Source organism: Rhinatrema bivittatum, unplaced genomic scaffold (assembly GCF_901001135.1).
Source record: "Rhinatrema bivittatum unplaced genomic scaffold, aRhiBiv1.1, whole genome shotgun sequence".
Lineage (NCBI taxonomy): Eukaryota > Metazoa > Chordata > Amphibia > Gymnophiona > Rhinatrematidae > Rhinatrema > Rhinatrema bivittatum.
The window spans coordinates 89,244-110,707 of record NW_021820903.1 but is presented as its reverse complement, the minus strand read 5'-3'; the positions used below and the strand labels follow the sequence as shown (position 1 = coordinate 110,707).

The window sequence follows — 21,464 nt, the reverse complement described above, 5'->3', positions numbered from 1 at the left end:
AAGACTATTGTTACTTTTTGAGAGATCTATGGCAGGGATTTAGGCAAAAGGGATTGGGGTCTAAAATGTCCTTGAAATCCTTGGGTCTTAGTTCTCCAGGAAAGCTTGGGTGAAAAGCCAAGTCTTTATCTTCTTTTTGAATGTCCTATGGCAGGGTTCTAGGCGAAGGTCCGGAGGGAGCGAATTCCAGAGTAGGGGACCCGCCGTAGAAAGAGCGCGTTTCCTCAGGGAAGATTTTGCCGGTTGGGTGAGTAGCAAGTTCTTGTACGCATTTCTAGTTGGTCTCTTGGTGATGTGCTGTTGGAGTGGAAAAGTTAGGTTGAGAGGGGAGATGTTGTGAAGGGCCTTGTGTATCATCATAAGGGTTTTGAAGTGTATCCTGTGTTTAATCGGCAGCCAGTGAAGGTGCTGGAGGATGGGGGTGATATGATCCCGTTTGTTAGTGTTTGTGAGAATTCTGGCCGTGGCGTTAAGGACCATCTGGAGTGGTTTGATGGTGCTGGCAGGAAGGCCCAGCAGGAGTGAATTGCAATAGTCCAGTTTCGGGAGTATGATGAATTGTAGTACCAGGCGGAAGTCTCTGTGGAGTAAAAGTGGTTTTAGTTTTTTTAATACTTGCAGTTTATAGAAGCATTCTTTTGTGGTGTTGTTTACGAACTTGCTGAGGCTGAGTCGGTTATCTAGTAGAACACCCAGGTCTCTATCATGTACAAAAAATATGATTTTTGTACATTTAAGTCCTGTCAAAGAGACTCCCTCCCCCTCCACGTGAGTTAAAAATGCGATCGATCCTTGCTGAGTGCACATCCTAACTCAGGTTTGTGCCTGCCTTTTTGTGTTTGCATGTATTTTTTAACTCCCGGTGCATTAGCATACTATTTGCTTACTGCATCGGGAATTAATGTTTTTTTTCTTTTTTTTTTTTTTAGCACCCACATTAAGAAACTGTGTGCTGAATTTCAGGCAGGGTTATATTATGTCAGCCCCATGCTAGATCCTTCTAGATAAATTTCTAATTGCTTCTTCATCTACCCCCACCCCCCCCCCAAATCACCTGTCTTCCATTCTCCACCTGTTTATGTAGCTTCCTCTTTCCGTTCCGGTTACTTCACCTCTTCTCTCATTCTCCCCTATCTTTCCCTTTTGTCCTCTGGTTCTCCTCCCGTGTGCTCTCGCTCACTCTCCCTTTTTCTTCCTCCTTCTCTTCCATTTTTCCTCCCCCTCCCCCTCCCCTTCCTAAGAAAATGTAATTCAGATATCTGAAGCGCCAGAAATGTGAAAAGAAGGGAAATGATTCCTTTCCCCTTTTCCATTTGACACTTTGCTTATTGAATTTTTTTCAGGTAAACATCTGAGGGCAAACCTGTAATTGCAGATGAAGCTAGAACTTCCCTGGCAGGAAAATTTGAAAACAAAAGGAAAACAAAGCCACTGTAATGAGGTGACCAGCTGGGAATAAAGACCCTTCAGATGATGTAATAGACGAACCTAAGCCACTCATAAAGGAAATAGGAAACAGTGATTTGTCCTTAATGATAAAAATACAGGTCTAGAATTGAGTGGCAACTTAAGTTTTATGAAAAGCAAAGGTACGTTGTAGTTGCTCTGGGGGTATGGGTGTGTGGGTGGGTGGGTGGGTGTGGGTGCGTGTGTGTGTGTGTGTTACACTTGCTCTGGGGGTTGTGCGAGTGTGTAGATGTGTGCACGCATTTGCTACAGTTGTTCTGGGGGCGTGGGACTGTGATATAGTTGCTCTGGGTGTGTGTGCGTGTGTGTGTGTGTGCAGATGTATGCAAGTGTAACCCTTACCAGGGTTTTTAATCACAAGGGCACAGAAACATATGTATATTTTCTGAGCTTCTCCAGCTAGCGCTCCTCCCATGGCTTGTACTCTCTATCCCAGAGGTGAATTCTTTTTATTGAGAGGAAGTTCTTGCTTATGGCCCAGGCAATGGAGTGTTATTCCCTGTGTGTATTGATAGTATACACATGGGAGGAGATGCTGGGACAAACCAGGCAGGACAAGGCACTGGGTGTTAAAATATAAGTTTACTGATTTGTTAAAAGTCAAATTAAAGTCCATTTTATCTATAAAAATAAAGATACAGCTGAGTTGGGTACAGGTTATGTTCCTCCTCTGGGTAGGTGCCCTTCACTTCAGGTGTCTAGGCAGAGCTTCCCATGGTGATATTTAAGTCCGCATAACACTCTCAACAGCCTAACGGGAATCCTATTGGGGAGGTCTCCTCGAACACAGAAAAAACAGTCCTACCTGGGTCTCCAGCACATTCCCGAACACTCAGGCCTGTGTCCTGGTCCCATATGGGTGGAGATCCAGATGGGAGTCTCCAGGTCTTACTTCGTCTCCTTAGTTATTTTTTTTTTAGAAGGGGACTCCTCATGCAGAAATTTCTTAGGGATCGAGAACCTGCTATACCAGCCTGGCTCCCAGTGGGAAGGGATGGTTTAAAAACCTCCTCACAACAAAAGAGAAAAATACTTCCTTAATCAAAAATCTTCCTTGACTAGTGTTTTCTGCTAGGACCAGCAGGATGGTAGTCCTCACAGATGGGTGACATCATCGGGTGGAGGCCAGCACAGAAACCTTTTGTCAAAGTTTCTAGAACTTTGACTAGCACACTGAGGATGCCCAGCATCCACGCATCCATGCACGGTTCCCCTTTAGTCTCTTTTTTTCCTCGGTGATAGTTGCCTCACTGGTTTTGGAGCTCTGCTCTTCAAGTATATTTTGTGCTTAAAACAGCTTTTTTTTTTAACCCATCCTACGTCAGGTCCCCCTTCTCTGGTCGGTGCTTTTCCCGGCGCTGTAGGTATTTTTACTTCTACCTTTGTTCGCCGGATTACTTTTATGGCATCGTCCGGTTTTCATCGGTGCCCCCAGTGCCCGTGGACCATGTCTATCACAGATCCGCATGAAGTCTACATCCTCTGCCTGGGGGCATCGCACAAAGTCCAAGGGTATCAGCTGTGTGATCAGATGACCCTCAAAGGCCATTGTGCTTGGCTCAATAAAATGGAGAAACGTTTTAGGCCGAAGAAGTCCACTTCATCCACGCCGGCTTTGGATTCTCTGACGCCTGGGGGTTGAGGGGAACCGAGTGATACCCTGCCCCTGTCCATGCCCCCAGCGAGTTCATCCAAGAAGTGAGGAGCCGGTGATTGACCCTCACTGATTTCAGTGCTCTTCAGGACTTCGGGATCCTCAGCTTCCGCAGTGCCAGGGAAAGACTGGACCAAGCACTGTGGGAAGTCCCATAAGCATCGACACCAGTTGCTGTCGGCGCACAACTCCGGTTCCGGTGCAGCACCAGTGGTAGCCATGCTGCCACCAAAGAGACCCCATGGCGAGGAGGCCCCATTCTCCGACAGGCCCAAGAGTCCAAGGCATTCCCCACCATTAGCAGTGATGGGCGCCAAGCCTCCTCGGGGTTTTGTGGAGGCTCCGGTGAAACCTCAACCCTCTCCATCAGTCCTGTCTTAACCAGACTTCCAGGAGGAGTTGGACCACAGGGTGCAGAGTGCGGTGCTCCAAGCCCTGCAGGGCGTCAAGCCACCACTGGCGCTGGCCCTATACCAGTGCCGGAGCCTGTGCCATCTCTCTTGGCGCCCCTGTTCGAGAGTCTGGACGTCCTACTCCGTGTCCTTCCGACGCAACCGGTGCCCAGGGGCTCTTTGGTTCCCCAGTGGCCCCAATGCCTTCCTTGGGACCAATTCCCATCACGGGGATCTCCGAGAATGAGAACACGCAGTGGCCATCAATACTGTCTGGTCCTTTGATCCTGAGACCACAGTTCCCAAAGCCGAAGGCAGGGACATCAGGTCTCTCACGGCCGTCAGCGCCATCACTGCCGATGGGGCTCCCAGTACCCTCAATGCCCTCAGTATCGCCAGGACCTTCTGTGCTCAGGCCTCAGGATTTAGGCAGGACTCTCCCATGCAAGCCCCCCCGGGGACTTCAGCAAGGAAGAAGGCCCATATGACCCTCGGGGAGATGACTCCTCTGAGACCTCTTCTGAAGGTTCTGGTGATCTCTCGGAGCCCTCGCCACCAGAAGAAAAGCGTCGGTCTCCTCTGGAGCATCTCTCCTTTACAGTTGAAGCCATCCCCTTCCAACTCCTCACAGAAGAGGATGCCTGCCATAAGATGCTGGAAGTGCTCCAGTTCGTCGATGCCCCAAAGGAGACAGTGGGATGTGGGAACGCCCGATATTGATTCCTCCCATGAATAGGAAGGCGGATGCCACCTATCTGATACAGCAAGCCTTAGGGTTCGAATGACACCACCTCCCTCATCAGTCAGTTGTACTGGAGTCGGCTCTTAAAAAAGCCAAGGAGGGTCACGTGATGTGCTTGGGCTAGGCTGGACGAGCTCTGCATAGCTCCGGATGCCGCACCACCCAAAACCGATGATTACCCGGCCTGTTCAGGTAACAACTTGCTCATGTCGATAGTGTCCTTTATGAACAAAACACCCCCGTCTAAACCGATAAGAGGTGGGAGACGGGACAAAGACAAACAACGAACCCAGGAGGACAAAATGGCAGCCGGAACCCTTGCAGAGAAAAGTATCCCCCCAGAGTAGTCTCGCAATGACCAATTGCTCTCAGAAATAAGACATTATACATTCGGCCCTGGAAGAAAAATTAGCAGATATTGGCTCCCAATTAGAAGAGGTAAAATCAGCTCTGGCGGAGCTGGGCCCGCGGATGGACCAAGCAGAGGGGCAAATTTCCCTGTTAGAAGATGACGCTAACAGGCAGGAAGGAAAGCTACAGATATTTTGCAAACATGGCTGCCTGATGCATTACAACTACCTGACCTGAAGGGAAAACTCACTGTCAAGCAGGCCCATAGGCTAGGCCTGAAGCGAGGTGCGGAAGATCGCCATAGGATTGTCATCGCCAGAATACTAAACTTTGCACATAAAGCCAAAATCACGCAGGCTGTCAGGAAACAGCCAGTCATTCACTACCTAAGCCACCAGATCCGAGTTACGCAGGATTATTCAGCGAAAGTGGCAGCACTCTGCAAATCCTTTTCTCCGTTGTGCACGAGTTTATTTCAAAAACAGATTAAATTTACCTTGGGGTTCCCAGCCAAACTCCGGATCTGGAATAATGGCCAAGTGAAAAATTTTGTATTATGGTTTTGAGGTGTTGGAGTGGATTCTTGGATACTGCGGTGATGGCCACTCCCACGGGAAGGAGCCCCATAAGGAGCCGCAGTACTAGGCTAGTCTCTATACACGCAGACACAGAGAATTCGTATTTATTATACAGCTTGGTGGTACTGCCCAGGGGCGGCAGCAGTGAGGTAACCCAATAGAAGTAGTCCAGGGGTCCTCAGCAGAGGAGACCAGTCCCACACTCAGGTAGATGGTAGGCTGCGCAAGGTAGTAGAGAAAGTCCCGGATGCAGGGACAACTCGCAGCTCTGAAGCCGAAGGTGAGACAGACTGACAAGGTTAGTTACTCACTGAAGTAGATAGCTGTATAGATGAAGATCCTGGCAGGCAGAAGTAGATGAATTGTAGGCACCAAGATAGGGAGAGCAGGCCCTCGAGGAGCGAGTACCCTATATCCCAGACAGGTACCTGAAAGAAAGCATAAGAGCCCCCGAGGAGCAGGTACCAAGGTTAGTGATGAATTACCCCGAAGGGCAGAGAGAGCTTCCAATGGCAGCAAGGAAGTGGCAGAGCAGCTTAGACCGGAGGCAGTCCAATCCATTCACGATCCTTGCTAACTCAGTTTGTTAACAAACGAAGGGCAGGCTAAATACCCGGATGTTGTGACGTCACTCGGAGGGGACGCCCCCGAGGTTCTCGCCATGACATGGATAAAGACGTGAGTGGCGTGCACATGCGCACCCTAGGAGGCCCTCAGGAGAAACATGGTGAACACCGTTACTGTTTCGGGGACGCCGGAGAGAGCGGCATGAAGACGCGGCAGCAGCCAACTTTCCAAGGCTTGAGGAGAGAGAAGGAAGAAAGGTGAGGCACAGAGGTTGAAGCTGTCTGAGACCGATGGATGCAACAGTACCCCCCTTCAAAGGGCCCCTTCCAGACCGCTTACCTGGTCTTGGTTTTTGAGGATGCAATCGATGAAATTGATGAAGCATCTCTTTGTCCATGATATTAGTCAATGGTTCCCAAGAGTTTTCTTCTGGTCTGTATCCCTCCCATGACAGGAGGTATTCCCAAACTCTGCCTCTCTTTCTAACATCAAGGATGGCATCAACCTTATACTCGATGTCTTCTTCTGCATCAACAGGAGTAGGTTCAGGTGTCTTGGTGGAAAACTCGCTAAGAACAAGCGGTTTCAGCAGTAAAACATGGAATGCATTATGAATCTTCATAGCTGGAGGAAGTTTCAGACTGTAGGTGAGTGAGCCCAATCGTCGGAGAATAGGAAAGGGTCCGACAAAGCGTGGAACAAATCGAGCAGATGGAAGCTTGAGTCTTGAATGTTTGGTAGACAGCCAGACTTTATCACCAGGCTGGAATTCAGGAGCCTTGCTATAGTGAGCGCCACAGCCTTTCTTAACTCTTTGTCCTGCTTTTTGGAGCATTTCTTTAGTCTTTCTCCAGAGCTGCTGTATATCTTTGGCAGCAGCTTGAGCTGCCGGGGACGACACAGAAAGTGGAAGTGGTAAAGGAGGCAAGGGTTGTCGTCCGTAGACCACTTGAAATGGTGTAGATCCAGTAGATGATGCTGGATGCGAATTGATGGCGAATTCAGCCCAGGGCAACAGTTCAGCCTGGTCATTCTGTCGTGAACCAACATAGGCGTGGAGGAACTGTTTGAGAGTTCTATTCATTCTCTCAGTTTGGCCATTCAACTGAGGATGGTATGCAGAGGTGAAGTCAAGTGTGATGTCGAATTTCTTACACAAGGCTTTCCAGAAATTTACTGTAAATTGAGCTCCTCTGTTAGAAACAATGTGTTTAGGCATGCCGTGTAGGCGGAAGATGTGACTGATGAATAGTTTAGCAAGTTCCATGGTTGAAGGCAAGCCAGGGAGAACCACAAAGTGAGCCATTTTCGAAAATTGATCCACTGTAACCCAGATGGTATTGTTACCTCCAGAAAGGGCAAGTCCACCACAAAATCTGTTGCAATGTGGGTCCAGGGCTCATCTGGTACTGGCAAGGGTTGAAGCAGGCCCCAAGGATGTCTGGGCAGAGGTTTCTGTCTGGCACAATTTGAACAGGAAGCTACGTACGCAAAAGTGTCTTCCTTCTTGGTGGGCCACCAATAGTAATTTTGTAGCTTAGCCAGTGTTCGCCGTTGACCAGGGTGTCCGGCCAGTTTCGAATCATGAGCCCATGCTAGCAATTTCTTTCTTAGATTGCAGGGTACGATGGTCTTGCACTGGGGTAACGGATGAGTAGCTGTCAGAATAACTCTCTTCGGGTCGATGATATGCTGAGGTTCATCAGGTATGTCTTCAGAGAGAAAAGAGCAAGATAATGCGTCTGCTCTGACATTCTTATCACTAGGGCAATATTTCAGCACAAAGTCAAATCTGTTGAAGAACAGGGACCACCTCACCTGTCTATGGTTAAGGTGTTGAGCGTGACGGAGGTACTCCAGATTTTTGTGATCAGTGTAAACAGTGATCTGATGTTGTGCACCTTCAAGCCAGGGGCGCCATTCTTCAAATGCCATTTTTATTGCCAGCAATTCTTTATCCCCAATGCCGTAGTTCTTCTCCACTGAGAATGAGCAGGGGTGCAAGATCTTAGTCACTGGCCTGGCTTAGCACGGCTCCTACACCTACGTCAGAGGTATCGACTTCCACAATGAAGCGTCGTGTAGGGTCCGGATGGCGGAGACATGGTTTTCTTGAGAAGGCATCTTTTAACTTCTGAAATGCTGTCATAGCTTCCGTAGACCAAGTGGCAATGTTGGCTCCCTTCTTAGTCATCGCTGTTAATGGAACAGTCAATGAAGAATAATCTTTGATGAAGGTCCTGTAGTAGTTAGTAAATCCCAAAAATCGTCTTAGAGCTTTTAGGCCAGTGGGTTGTGTCCATTTTTGAATACCCTCAAGCTTCTGAGGGTCCATTTGGAAACCTTTGTTTGAGACAATGTACCCTAAGAAGGGCACGGATTCCTTGTGGAATTCGCATTTAGCCAACTTGGCGTATAAGCAGTTCTCGCGAAGTCTCTGCAGAACTCTTTTGACATCTTCCTGATGGTATTGCAGGTCCTGGGAGAATATCAAGATGTCGTCTAAATAGACAATGACACATTGATAGAGTAAATCACGCAGAATATCGTTCCTCATGTTTTGGAAGATAGCCGGGGCATCGCACAAGCCGAAGGGCATCACCAGATATTCAAAGTGCCCATCCCGGGTATTAAAAGCCGTCTGCCATTCATCGTCAGAGCGAATGCGAACTAAGTTATAAGTTCCTTTGATGTCAAGCTTGGAGAATATCTTGGCTCCCTGTAACCTGTCGAATAGCTCCGAGATAAGTGGTAAGGGATAGCGATCCTTTTCGGTGAACTCATTCAGACCTCTGTAATCAATGCATGGATGTAATGTTCCGTCCTTCTTCCCCACAAAGAAGAAGCCTGCGCCGGCAGGAGACTTGGACGGTCTTATGAAGCCTTTCTGGAGATTCTCTTGGATGTACTCTGACATCGCTTTATTCTCTACCACAGAGAGAGGGTAAACCCTTCTTTTGGGTGGTTCCATATTAGGCTTCAAATTGATGGTGCAGTCATATGATCTGTGTGGAGGTAATACATCAGCGGCTTCTTTTGAGAGCACATCTTGAAAAGATGCATACTGAGGCGGCAACCAAGGCAACAACAAGTTAGTTGGTATGCATGGTATTGGAGAGACTTCCATCAAGCATTTGCCATGGCAATCTGGACCCCAAAGTGAAAGCTCCAAAGTGGCCTAGTTGAATTTTGGCATATGTTTCTGCAGCCACAGTAGCCCAAGTACCAAAGGGTGCATGGCCTTCTCTAGCACAAAGAAAGAAATAGTCTCTGTATGAAGAGCACCAGTATGTAAGCTCACTGGTTCTGTAAGCACGGTTACTTCACCCTGTAAGGGCTCCCCATGAATAGAGGACAAAAGTAGAGGGAGACGTCATGGTAGTGGTGGGGATCTGCAAATGTTCCACTAGGCATTTCAAAATGAAATTTCCCCCTGCCCCAGAATCCACTAAGGCAAGGGTCTGGGATTCTAGAGGTCTGCAGATTAAGGATACTGGAAGAGAGAGTGGAAGAGAGGGTGCAGTTAGAGCTAAGAAGAGTCCTCCCACAGGACTTAGGTCTGCCAGTTTCCCAGACACATAGGGCATGTTTGAACAGCATGACCAGCTTGTTCACAATACATGCATAGTCCCAACCTCTTTCGAGTTCATCTCTCTTTAGAAGGCAAATGACTACAGCCCAATTGCATTGGTTCTTCTTCGCCGGCAACAGGACCTGGAGGTATAGGCCTGGATACAGACTTGACTCGAGTCTCTCCCTGAGGTGGTCTTCTGGGGCTCTTGACCTCTTGAACCTTGTCGCGAAGTTGGTGATCAATCCTTGTTGCCAACTTCATCAGTTCTGCTAAGGTTTCAGGCATCTCATGAGCCGCCAGCTCATCTTTCAACTAGGAGTTCAGGCCTTCAAAGAAGAGGGTCTTCAGGCATCTAGGGTACCAATGTAATTCAGAAGCCAACATCTTGAATTCAATGGCGAAGTCTGGTAAAGGTTTATTACCTTGTCTTAGATGAACCAAGGTTGATCCTGCTGTCGAGTACTGGGCAGGGTCATCAAATACAGATTTGAACAGTTCAAGAAACCCGGCAAGATCATTCAGGATAGGGTCATTGCACTCCCACAGCAGTGAGGCCCAAGCCAGCGCTCTTCCGTCCAGATACGAAAGCGTATAGGTAGTCTTGGCATAAGCTGTAGGAAAATGGTTAGGTTGCAGAGAAAAGTGCATGCAACGTTGATTAATAAATCCTCTACATCTCCAGACTTCACTCGAGAAGTTGGAGCAGACAGAGGCACTGCAGTCTTGACCGTCACTTCTGGCGGTGTAATTTCTTTACCTGCAGTGGTCGGTGTATTCATCTGTGCATGTAACTGATTAAAGGCAACAGTCAAGTTAGCCAACGAATTCTGTTGTTCAGAGATTCGCTGGGCCAGGCCCGAAATAGCCTGCAAAGCAGTGAGCTGAGCCGAATCCATGGAGTTAGCAATCTGTTATGGTTTTGAGGTGTTGGAGTGGATTCATTTTTTTTTTTTTAATTTATATCATTATTGAATTTCTTAATACATTTTACAATGAACAAAGAAAAAAGACAATTTGAGTTACATCCAATACAACCATCTTCAGGCAATGACCAAGACTTTTTCCATTTTGAGCTGTTAAAAATTTCTCATCCTTCTTTATCATTTAGGAAAACTTCTAAATGTGTTGGCTCCAAGAAAACAAACTTATTTTTATTAAACATAATTAAGCATCGACAAGGAAATTTAAGAAAGAATGTAGCTCCTGTGGCTAACACTCTCTCTTTTAAACCAAGAAAAATTTTCCTTCTCATCTGGGTATTCTTTAAAACATCAGGAAATACCTGAATTGTTTGCCCACAAAATTTAAATACCTTATTTCTAAAGTATTTTTTGCAGGACTAAATACTTGTTTTGCTCCAAACTAAAAACAACAATTAATGTTGCTCTAGTTTGTATTGTTTTTTTGGTTTTTTTTAAAAGTTGCCACGATAATTATAGGGAAAACATCCCAACTAAAGTCATATGAATAGTATTGAAACGGATACTTATCCACACTGAAAGGGTCCCAGCTCGCCTCTGAAAAAAGGATTGGCACGGACAAATGCGCCGTATGAAGATGGATTGCTGAGCCACAATGAAGATGGTTTTCTGAATTGGTTTCCAACATTCCCCTGAAGCAGGACTGCTGTCCGAAACATGGCCATGTCGGGTTATCTGGGACCCTTTCAGTGTGGATAAGTATCCGTTTCAATACTATTCATATGACTTTAGTTGGGATGTTTTCCCTATAATTATCATGGCAACTTTTCAAAAAAACCTAAAAAACAAAGAAAACTAAATACACGGAGGATTGTTAATTAAAGTAACAGAGACCCCTATGACAAACGAGTTGATCATATAATTGCCTGCTCGTGATTAGAGTGTCTTACATAAGTTTATTTGGCGTCAGTGTGCTATATTAATAAGAGACCAGTACATTGGTATTTTTGGTTTGTTTACACAAATAAACCCACACACACTGGTTGGTGTGTGTGGGTTTATTTGTGTGATTGCTCTAGTTTGTATGTCATCAACTGACGCTTCTAAGAAAGCTGTTTAATTAGGATTTTGCTCTGACAAAGTATCTATACCTCCCTCTGGGGCTAATACAGCTCTTTTCTGTTTTGAAAGATAATACATTTTAGAAATTAACAATTCCTTTGATATTCCCAGTATCTCTTTAATATATTTCCTGAATAATTCATATGCAGACAAAAGTCTTGTACTTGGGAAATTCAGGAAATGTAAATTTTTACTTCTTAGATTATCTAAATTTTCCATTTGCCGATAGTCAATGAGTCCTTCAAAAAAGCAGTCCCAGTAGATTGTAAAGAAGAAATTTGTGATATAGAGGAAACACTTGCAGCTTCTAGAACTTCTATTTGTTTTCCTTGGTCTTCCAACCTCTCTTTAATTTTCATAAAGTTAGTTGAAGATCGAGCTATGGACTGGGATAATTTTCCCTCCATATTCTTAACAACCCTCCAGACATCTAGCAGTGTGATGTTTTCAGGTTCAGATGATGCAGCTACTTCCTGATCCCCTTCAACAGGGATCTCTCTTTCGATCTTTCCCATCTCTCCCTTCTCTGCATTATTTGTATCTGAAACCACTGCTGATTCTCTAGATGTTACATCTCTTAAGTTAGGGGTAGCTTTGAAACTATCCCCTTCACTTCCAAGAGTTACATTGGAAGCTTGATCTTGGGCAGGACTCGAGGAGGCCCCCGAAGATATTGATGTATCAAACAGTCTCTTTCGAGACTAGACTAACCCTTCTCACATGTGAGTCCATCGGTCCCCTCACCTCCTTAGGTACCGGCGTGGAAGCGACGATCTTCATCTTGCACTTTTTCCCCATCTAACAGGGTCGGTATCTGAGCAGCAGAATTTCCCCCAGGGGCGCGCCCCTTTGGCAGGCGGCTTTGGAAGCGTGCTGGCGGCTGCGCGCCGCTACTCTCAGCTTTTTATCGAGCAGCAATTCACTTCCTGTTCTCCCGATAAGGTAAGGGTAAAGATTTTTCACCTGCCGCAATCAGTCCTCTCACCCAAATGCTAATCAAGCGCAATGTCTCCGCGGGGAAAGCCTCTGATGTTATCTCACTGCTCTCAGCTTTTTATCGAGCAGCAATTCACTTCCGGTTCTTCTGATAAGGTAAGGGTAAAGATCTTTCACCTGCCGCAATCAGTCCTCTCACCTGAACGCCAGTCAAGCGCGATGTCTCCACGGGGAAAGCCTCCCTGGAGTGGATTCTTGGGTGCTGCGGTGTTGGCCACTCCCACGGGGAGGAGCCCCATGAGGAACCGCAGTACTAGGCTAGACTCTATATACGCAGACCTTTGCTCCCTTTTCAGGATGGACGCATGCCCAGCCTCAGACACTTTTGCCCTTCATTGGGACACAGGCCTCCTATACATGTACCCTCCTATTCTGCTGCTCATGAGAACTCTTCTGAAGCTCCAGCAGGACCAGGGGACCATGATCCTGGTGGCACCCTACTGGCCCAGACAAGTCTGGTTCCCTCTCCTTCTATCAGGGATCCCATCACTCTGGAGACTACGGCCAACCTGATAACACAGAATCGGGGCGCACTGCGCCATCCGAACCTGTGAGCACTAGCCCTGACGGCCTGGATGTTGAGCGCTTAGTCCTCCAGTCCTGGATTTGCTGTTAACGTGTCTCAAGTGCTGGCAACTTCCAGGAAACCTTCCACCAGAAAGTCTTAAAGCTTGAAGTGGAAGAGGTTCTCCGTCTGGTGCGAGGGGAATGGCTTGGACCCATTCACTTGCCCCATTCCAAAGTTTCTGAATTACTTATGGCACCTCTTCGATGCTGAACTCAAAACCACCTTTGTCAGGGTTCATCTGAGTGCAGTCAGTGCTTATCATAGCGACATCATTTGTTGTGGCACTGCCCGCGAGCCGCGGGCAGTGCCCCCCACTTACTTGCTGCTACAAATGCGGCCAGCCAGGCCGCTGCCAATGCCAATGCCATCCCACAGCAGGCCGAGCCGCAATGCTCCGGGCCTCCCGCGGTCCTAGAGCCACCAGCGAGAATCTCTTCTTCACGGCACGAAGCCACTCCTGCAGCCTGCCTCTTCTTCCACCTTTGCAGCAGGGCTGCCGCCGACAACGCCGCTGTTCTTCAGGCATCCCACGCAGCAGGGATGCCGCCAACGAGCCTGTCCTCTTCCTGGCCTCACTATAGGCACGGGCGCGGGCCTCTCCCCAGTAGTTAAAGGGCCAGCGGCGGGAAAAGCCCCGCAGCCCTCGCTGATGATGTCATCCACCTGTTCCTGCTTCAGCCCTATAAAAGGGCCTTGCTACCATTCCTCAGTGCCTTCGGATCAGTCCCGGACCCCCGCTGGACTTGTGACAAGTCTTGTGGGGGTCAGGAGGGTCCCCCAAGACTTGCCAAAAGCCCCTGGTGGTCCAGCGGGGGTCCGGGAACGATCTCCTGCACTCGGGCCATCGGCTGCCAGTAATCAAAATGGCGCCGATAGCCTTTGCCCTTACTATGTCACAGGGGCTACCGGTGCCATTGGTCAGTCCCTGTCACATGGTAGGAGCACAACCCCCCTGAAATTAATAGCGCCAGCAACATGCAAATGGATGATGATGGCCCTATTAGTTATGCCCGTGCGATTCAGAAAGTAAAATGTGCAGCCCCAGGTGGAGCCCCAGGTGCCCCTCCTGGGGGCGCCATGAAATATTTAAATTTGGGGTCACATTAGCAAGGACCCAATCGGCATCGGCCATCCGCTGATTAGGAAAACCGTATAGCCGCACAGCCAGGAGGTTCAGGAAACAACGCTTGTCAATTGAGCGTCCATTTCCTGCAACCCACTACTGGCATTTTTTTTTTTTAAGTTAAATTAGTTTTGTTTTTCCTCCTACTTAATATCGCAACAATATTAAGTAGGAGGCAGTACAGAAAAGCATTTTTTTCTGCTTTTCTGTACTGGTTTAAGGAGCACTTAACTATTAACTCCTGCTCCGAGCAGGAAATTGTTTGCTCTAACATATAGGGTACACTATTACCAAATCGGGCTTTCAGTGGGACCAGGCTTCAGCCTAGTTCCATCACTAGTTCCCATTGCCAAAGTTCAGGCCTAGGCCAGCTTCAACACCAGGGCCTGGCTGAGACCCAGGCCTAGACCCAACACGGGCCCTAGTTTGAGGCCAGGTGTCATCGCTGATGCCTAGGCCTGGGCCAAAGCTGAGATCCATCAACAGGGCCCAGGCATAGGCCCAGGCCCAAGCTTGAAAGCTAGGCCTGGAGGCCCAGGACCAGGCCTTCCACTGGAGACTAAAAATAACATCATCCGCCTAAAAGACATGCCACAGTGATGCCGCTGCAACGCCTTCCTTCAGAGCAGATGATGCCATTTAGTTGTACATTTGTACATTTTGATGGCTATACATCAAAATTGCACCATCAACTTTGGAGGAAGGCACTATAGTGGTATCATTGTGACACATCTTTCATGCAGATAAGATCATTTTTCGTTTTCAGAAGAAGAAAGAAGATGGCAGAAGGCCTGATCCTGAGCATCCAAGGCTAGGCCTTGAGCCTGGGCCTAAGCCTAGACCCGAACATTGGCGATGGGATCCAGCCTTGATCGGGGCCTGGCATCAGACCTGGGTCTCAGCAACAGGTCCCAGCTTGGGCTAGGCCCTGGAGTCTATGGCCAAGTCCAGGCCTTGGCTCAGGCCTTTGCGTTGTGGATGAGACCCAGTCTCAGCTGGTCTCTGGCACCGGAATTGGGCCTAGGTGATGGGACCTGGCCTCTGGCCTGGCCCTGGTGTTTGGCCCAGACTTAGGCCCAGGCCCATAACTTGGTGATGAGGCCCAGTTTCAGAGCAGATCCTGGCATCAAGACTGGGCCCTGGCCCTTTTTTCCCTTTTACAATGAAGTCGATGGGAACTACCCCCAATGATTTCAAGGTAAAGCAAAAGAAATTAATGAAAGAAAGGAGCTTGCTTTTTTTGTTCCAAATGAGTCTGATGAATGACAATGATCTACAAAATGAATGAATGAATAAAGCAAACAAGATTTTTGGACTCTGCACATCCCTAGTGTTTATCCTATGCTTTCTTGAATTCATATTCTGTCCTTGTCTCCACCATCTCCACTAGAGGCTGTTCCATATGTCCACCACCCTTTCTGTAAAGAAATTAAAACTGAAACTGGTTTTCAGATTACCTTTTTCGCAAACCTACAGATTAGAACAGCCTATGCTTTGATAGTGCTCATCCAAGATATCTAAAACTCAGGCTGCCTATCAATTCATTTTTGAGGTTATGTCGGTCTGCACTACTCAAGAAGATTTTATTTTTCAGTCACAGATCATGATACTATGGTTTATTGAACAGGGCTACCCCAAACACACGGTTTGCCATGCTTTCCTCCATGTTAAATACTGTCACTGGGAATGGCTTTTTCTATCTCGACCGACATCAAATGATCAACACCTTACTTGCATTTTACCATTCTCAGCCCGGGTGAAGTTGGTCCATGAATCCAGTATAAAATATTGGCATATGCTATAGTTAAATCCTGAGTTTCATGACCCTCCCAAGATCACTTACACCCGTGGCTCTAATTTACAAGTCAAGTTGGTACATTCTGACTTCACATATGAGCTGCTAGAGGAGAGACATTTAGAGGCCACAAACCATGTGGGACCTGTTCAGTCTGTGATGTTTCTCTACAGACCAACAGGGTATAGATTGCATCTGTTGATTATCCGGTTGTCTTTCATTATGATACTGACTGTAAAACTTCTGGGGTGGTCTATTTGATCAAATGCCCATGCCATAAAGTCTATGTGGGCAAGACTACACATACTGTAGACACTAGGATGGTGGAACATAGAAGCTTATTGTGTCCGTCGCTGTCCGACGTCTCTGCTCCGCCCACCTTACCTCATTAGCGACTCCCTCTGGGGTTGATGGAAGGCAAGCTGCTGCGGTGTCTCCAGGCTGTCCTCCTCCGGCGTTCCCTGACCGGCTTGACGCTGCAAGCCACCATGTTGACCAGATGCCTAAGGGCGCGCGCACGCGCGCGGCCCAACTGATGTACAGGCGTTGGCACGAACCTCAGGGGTGTCCCCCTGAGATTATGTCATCAGCTCCAGATATTTAAGGTCTCTGTTTTCGCTAACAAGATGAGTTAGCAAGGTATGGGATTCGCTACCTCCGGATATCGTTGCGGATGGGACTTGCTCTCCGCAAACCTAGCTACTCTGCCTCCTCAGACTTCACTAGAGGTACCCGCTCCTCGGGGGCCTCGCTCTCTCTTTTTCTTTTCAGGTCGCAGTCCGGAACCGGTACTCGCTCCTCAAGGGCCCACGTCCCGGACCAGCTCCTGAATACCACTTCTGCTAAGAAGTCATTGCTGCTTACAACATTAATGAGTTTCCATCTATCTCTCAGAGCTTTCCCTGGGACCAGGTACTCGCTCCTGGTCCCAGGGCCTACTGCATTCCAACTCCTGGGCTGCCTCAAGAGACTAGGGTGTGAGTGTTATCATCAAGGACTTGTTCCAGAACTCTGCATATCCTATCTACTCACTTTCTTAGTTTCTCTGCAGCTCAGCCACCTTGGGATCGCTGTTCCCAGTACCTGAGGGACTACAGCCCAGCCAGGCGCTTCCAGCTCACTACTGCCTCCTTTGGTGGTTTAACATACTGCTTACTAAGAAGTCTTTGTTACTTATAATATGAATTTCTATCTATCTCTCAGAGCTTTCCCTGGAACCAGGTACTCGCTCCTTGAGGGCCTAATGCATGCCAACTCCTGGGCTGCCTCAAAAGACTATTGTAAGTGTTACCATCAAGGACTTGTTCCTGAACTTTGCATGTCTTGCCTACTCACTTTCTTAGTTTCTCTACAGCTCAGCCACCTTGGGATCGCTGTTCCAGTACCTGAGGGACTACAGCCCAGCCGGGCGCTTCCAGCTCACTACTGCCACCTCTGGTGGTTTAATAAACACTGTGGATCCATCAAGTCTAGAGGGCGTGAATAAAGAGGAGGCATTCAAACTCTGCACGGAGCGGCAGTTGCCACAGAGGCATTCAAACACTGCAAGGAGCGGCAGTAGCCACAGAGGCATTCACAGAGCGGGATGCCAGTGGCCAGTAGTTGGTGTTCCACCTTCACGGAGCGGAAGGATGGAGGGCTGCTATCTCCAAAAAACCCCAAAAAACAAAAAAAACAAACAAAAAAATAAAAACAGGGGTGGGTAAGAGTATGGGGTAAGGGTGTGGCCTACTTGTTACAGCAGTTGCTACCCCTAATTGAGCTGGACGTTCACTTGGATGCAGATACGGCGCTGCTCTCTAAATTGGTGGTGGGGTGGAGGGGAATTAGGGCTGGAGGGTACTGGAAGCCAATAGTAACAGGTGGGAGAGAAAAAAAAGGGGAAAAAATGGATAAAGTGCGTAGCTTGCTGGGCAGACTAGATGGGCCATTTGGTCTTCTTCTGCTGTCATTTCTATGTTTCTATGTAATATATTGTCTAATAAAAGAACTAGTGTGTGTCTGTCTCCTACATTAAGCCTGACCAGTGGTCCCTCTTGGGATTTCCCCTGAGGGCGTGGTCACCTGCCACTGGTCCAAGGATCCACCCATAACTATTCTAAATAATAACAGATTGCTATATCCAGCAACTCCGTTATTAACAGATTGCTATCTCTCAGCTTTAGCAACAGAGTTCTAATAACAGATTGCTAATTCCCAGCTTTAACAACAGAGCTTTAGTAACAAAACTATATTAACAAACAATCTTTGACAGCTCCTATAGTCGCCCTTTGCATAGAATTAAAACATTAATTTAATGAATTGAGATTTTCTGTGTCTGATGTAGTGTTCCCCAATTGGCGAGGGGGGAAACTTCTCCACAAGATTACTGCAGAGGGAACAATCATGGATCTACCATTTGAATACAGTTATACCTGCTGGGAGCAATGTGGATCTGGACATATATGAAGGATAGCCCCATATATGCTACACTTCATTGATTGGTCTATTTGTCATTTATGACATGTATTGCTTTTCTTTTTCTTTTTGTAGTTTGTTATGGATATGACCAGATCAGAATGTTAACACGGGGGGACATTTCATTATGACATCCGTTGTTTTTTGTGGACATCATCAGGTTGGTGACATACATACAGTATGTTACAAAGATCAACTAGTCCTCCTGGATGTAATTCTGAAAAGTGGATGTGGACAATGTAAATTAGTTATGTAAATTAATTGATCTTCCACCATACGACTTTGAGATGTGGACATGGATGTCATCATGCTGGCAATATATATATTGATTATATGGATCATCAGGTCCCCTGATTTGTGATTTTGATATGCACATGAGAGAATTAATATGCTGATATTGAGTGACACTTTATCATTATGTCAGTTGGACTTTGTGTGATATTTCACCATCACATTGGTTATATTGCGAAGACATCAACATGCTGGCGAAGTATATTGAAGATGGGGCACAGCTGGTCCTTCGCAAAGAGATGTGAGTCAGCTGATTTTGATGTCATCAAGTCGTTAAGTTCCTCCATGACAGTAACTTATTTACATACCCAGGACACTACTATTTGTACAAGACGAGAGGTTCAGGCTCAACATTGACCACTAGACATGGAGAGGTTTCAACCCTACAACTACTTTCGTTTCTCTAGTTTTAAACTTTCCCCTGATGCAGTCGGTATAAGAAACACCAGCTGGTGTCGGGATATCATGTTGGAATTTAGACACTTTGGATTTCTGGATGATACTCACATGCTGGGACTGTTTTGAATGCAGTTAACCTAGAATACTCATGTTTTATGGTTTTATAAAATAGAAGCTTGCTCAACAGCATTAAAAATATTAACAAAAAAAAAAAGTGACTTCAGGGGTTAATAATAGAGAGATCCAGCATCACCCGTATTTGTTGGCCAGACAATGTTTACTGGCTTGCTGAAACCCCTTTAATATTTGGACTATTGTATTCATAAGATCTATATTAAGTTTCAAAGGTGTTGTAAGATTTAAATACAGTTGCATTGCTATAAATGTTATAGTTTTTTTTGTCTCTCTTTATCTTTATTTTGATTTTTTTGAACAAGAGCAACATTTTTCATTGTGGAAGAAATATTGCCTTACATTACTCCTGAGTCCTGGATAGACAAATCCAGGACAGAAAAGCTTTATTTAATTTCACAAAACAAACATGCTACCAGTGATGCAGCAGCCTTCGGAACTGAGAACAGTGGTGGTCTATGCTTATGTCATGAGTTATCATGTATCCAAGACTTGGGAACAGGGAGGTGGTTTAGGGAATGGGTGGAAAGAGTTTACCAGTTGCCATGAATTTGCTCATAATTTTATTTTTGAGGAGGGAGGTTTGGAGTTTGCAGGGAGCTGTGGATGACAAACAGAGAGAGGAAGGAGACAGGAAAGTGTGTTTCATGCTTAAAAACCAAAGAGTAGAATAAGTGAAATATGCAGGTGCAGGGAGGAAGGATTAAATGATCACCCTAAAAATATGGGGGAGTTTTAGTGTGTGTGGGGTCCAGGGCATCTGACAAAAAGAAAAGGAACAAGGAATCACAGAAAGAGAGAGAGAGAGAGAGAGCAGAGCAGAGCAGAGCAGGAGGATCCACAGTAAATTAGGACATTAACATGAAAGCGGTGGATGAATGCACTGAGGTGGATGAATGCTTGATACAGGCACTGTATAAATAGTACAATTCTAATTCTCGCTGGGCTTTCAAACAGCAAGGCCAGGAAAGGCCAGACATAAGAAAATAAAAATCTTTATTTGACTTTTACCAGAGGAAGTGAGACTTGATGAAACATAGTCATGCACTACAGTGTTCATAAGGGACATGGGGGCCAACTTTTCAGAATTAGTACTAAACTCAACACAAATTACTCCTCTCTGGACACAGTGAAGGAGTTTACTTAATATTGGGGTTGCTTAAGCACTAACTGCACCCACAGAGCTGGCACCTATGATAAGAGAGGTATATGTGAAGAATCTTTGTGAGAAAATCTGTTTTCCATTTGGGTTGGAAAGGAGAATTGGGTTTGAAAGCATTTACATTTAAAGAATCAATCCCAAAATACCAAATGCCTGTTTGTGATGTCACACTATGGTTTATTAGTCCAAATATGTTGATTAGTGGAGAGAAGCTAATCTCTGACATTTTGTTGATGTATTGAACTGTCAACTGTGCTTGTGTTGTAGCAGCAACAGAATACAAGTTGGAGTCCATTCTGTCTTTTGTGCAGGGCTGTGTGGCTTATTACCTCAGTAAGAGACTTGATTCCAGCCAGGAGCAGTGCTGAGATCCCTGTGTGACTTGTTGGATTGGCATCTCCCAAGTCACAGCAAGATGTGCAGGGGGAGTTGGTTACAGTCACACCAGAAACCATAGAAAGAGTGCTTGAGTCAACCAGTTATGTGGCTTACAAATATGTATGGCCTAAAGTTGTTTTTCAAATAAAAATAAAAGCCTCGTGTTAAAAGCATAATTTATAATTCATCTGTATCACAGAAAAATCTTTTAAATGCCCTTTGGTGGTCTGTCTGCTAAGCCGCATCACATAATTTTGATCCATTAATGCAGCATTACTACCACTTACATGGCTGCATTAAAAATGACATCATAGCCTTTTATACAGCTGCCAAATTACATATGTAAATACCATAGTAAGGAGCTCATTACTGCAGCATTTGCAATGATCTATTCAATTTATCTAGCTTGTATTGCAGCATGCAGGTCAGACTATAGGGCGGCAAAACCATTCAGTCCAGGACCAGTGAAGCAAAGGAAGCCAAGTAGGTTACTCTTCTCCTCCTCCTTTTTCTCTTGCTACTTCCCTGGTACTGGAGATGGGGTGGATGGGGAGTGAGTAAGGGACTTCTGCAGGTGAGGGGAGGGGGAGGGGGGTTTCAGTGTGTATGTTGGGTAGAGTGACTTGACTTGGAGAGGTTTTGGAGGGCAGAGATCCCCCATATTGGTGCTCTTTTCTCTCCCCATCTCCCTTCCACCAGTCCACAGCTTGCATTAATTGGGCCCACATGCATATTTGCATATGGAGGACAGACTAATGCCACTTATGTCTCATTTAGCCCATTCATAAATGCTGAG

General features: G+C 46.4%; 1 long non-coding RNA gene across 1 annotated transcript; it reads left to right on the top strand.

The window, feature by feature from the left end:
- The first annotated feature begins 1,347 nt into the window (after nt 1-1,347).
- On the top strand, nt 1,348-19,283 carry LOC115082270. The gene is made up of 2 exons (XR_003854118.1): nt 1,348-1,589; nt 18,382-19,283. It is a non-coding gene; the product is annotated as an uncharacterized LOC115082270 (long non-coding RNA).
- The last annotated feature ends 2,181 nt before the right edge of the window (nt 19,284-21,464 follow it).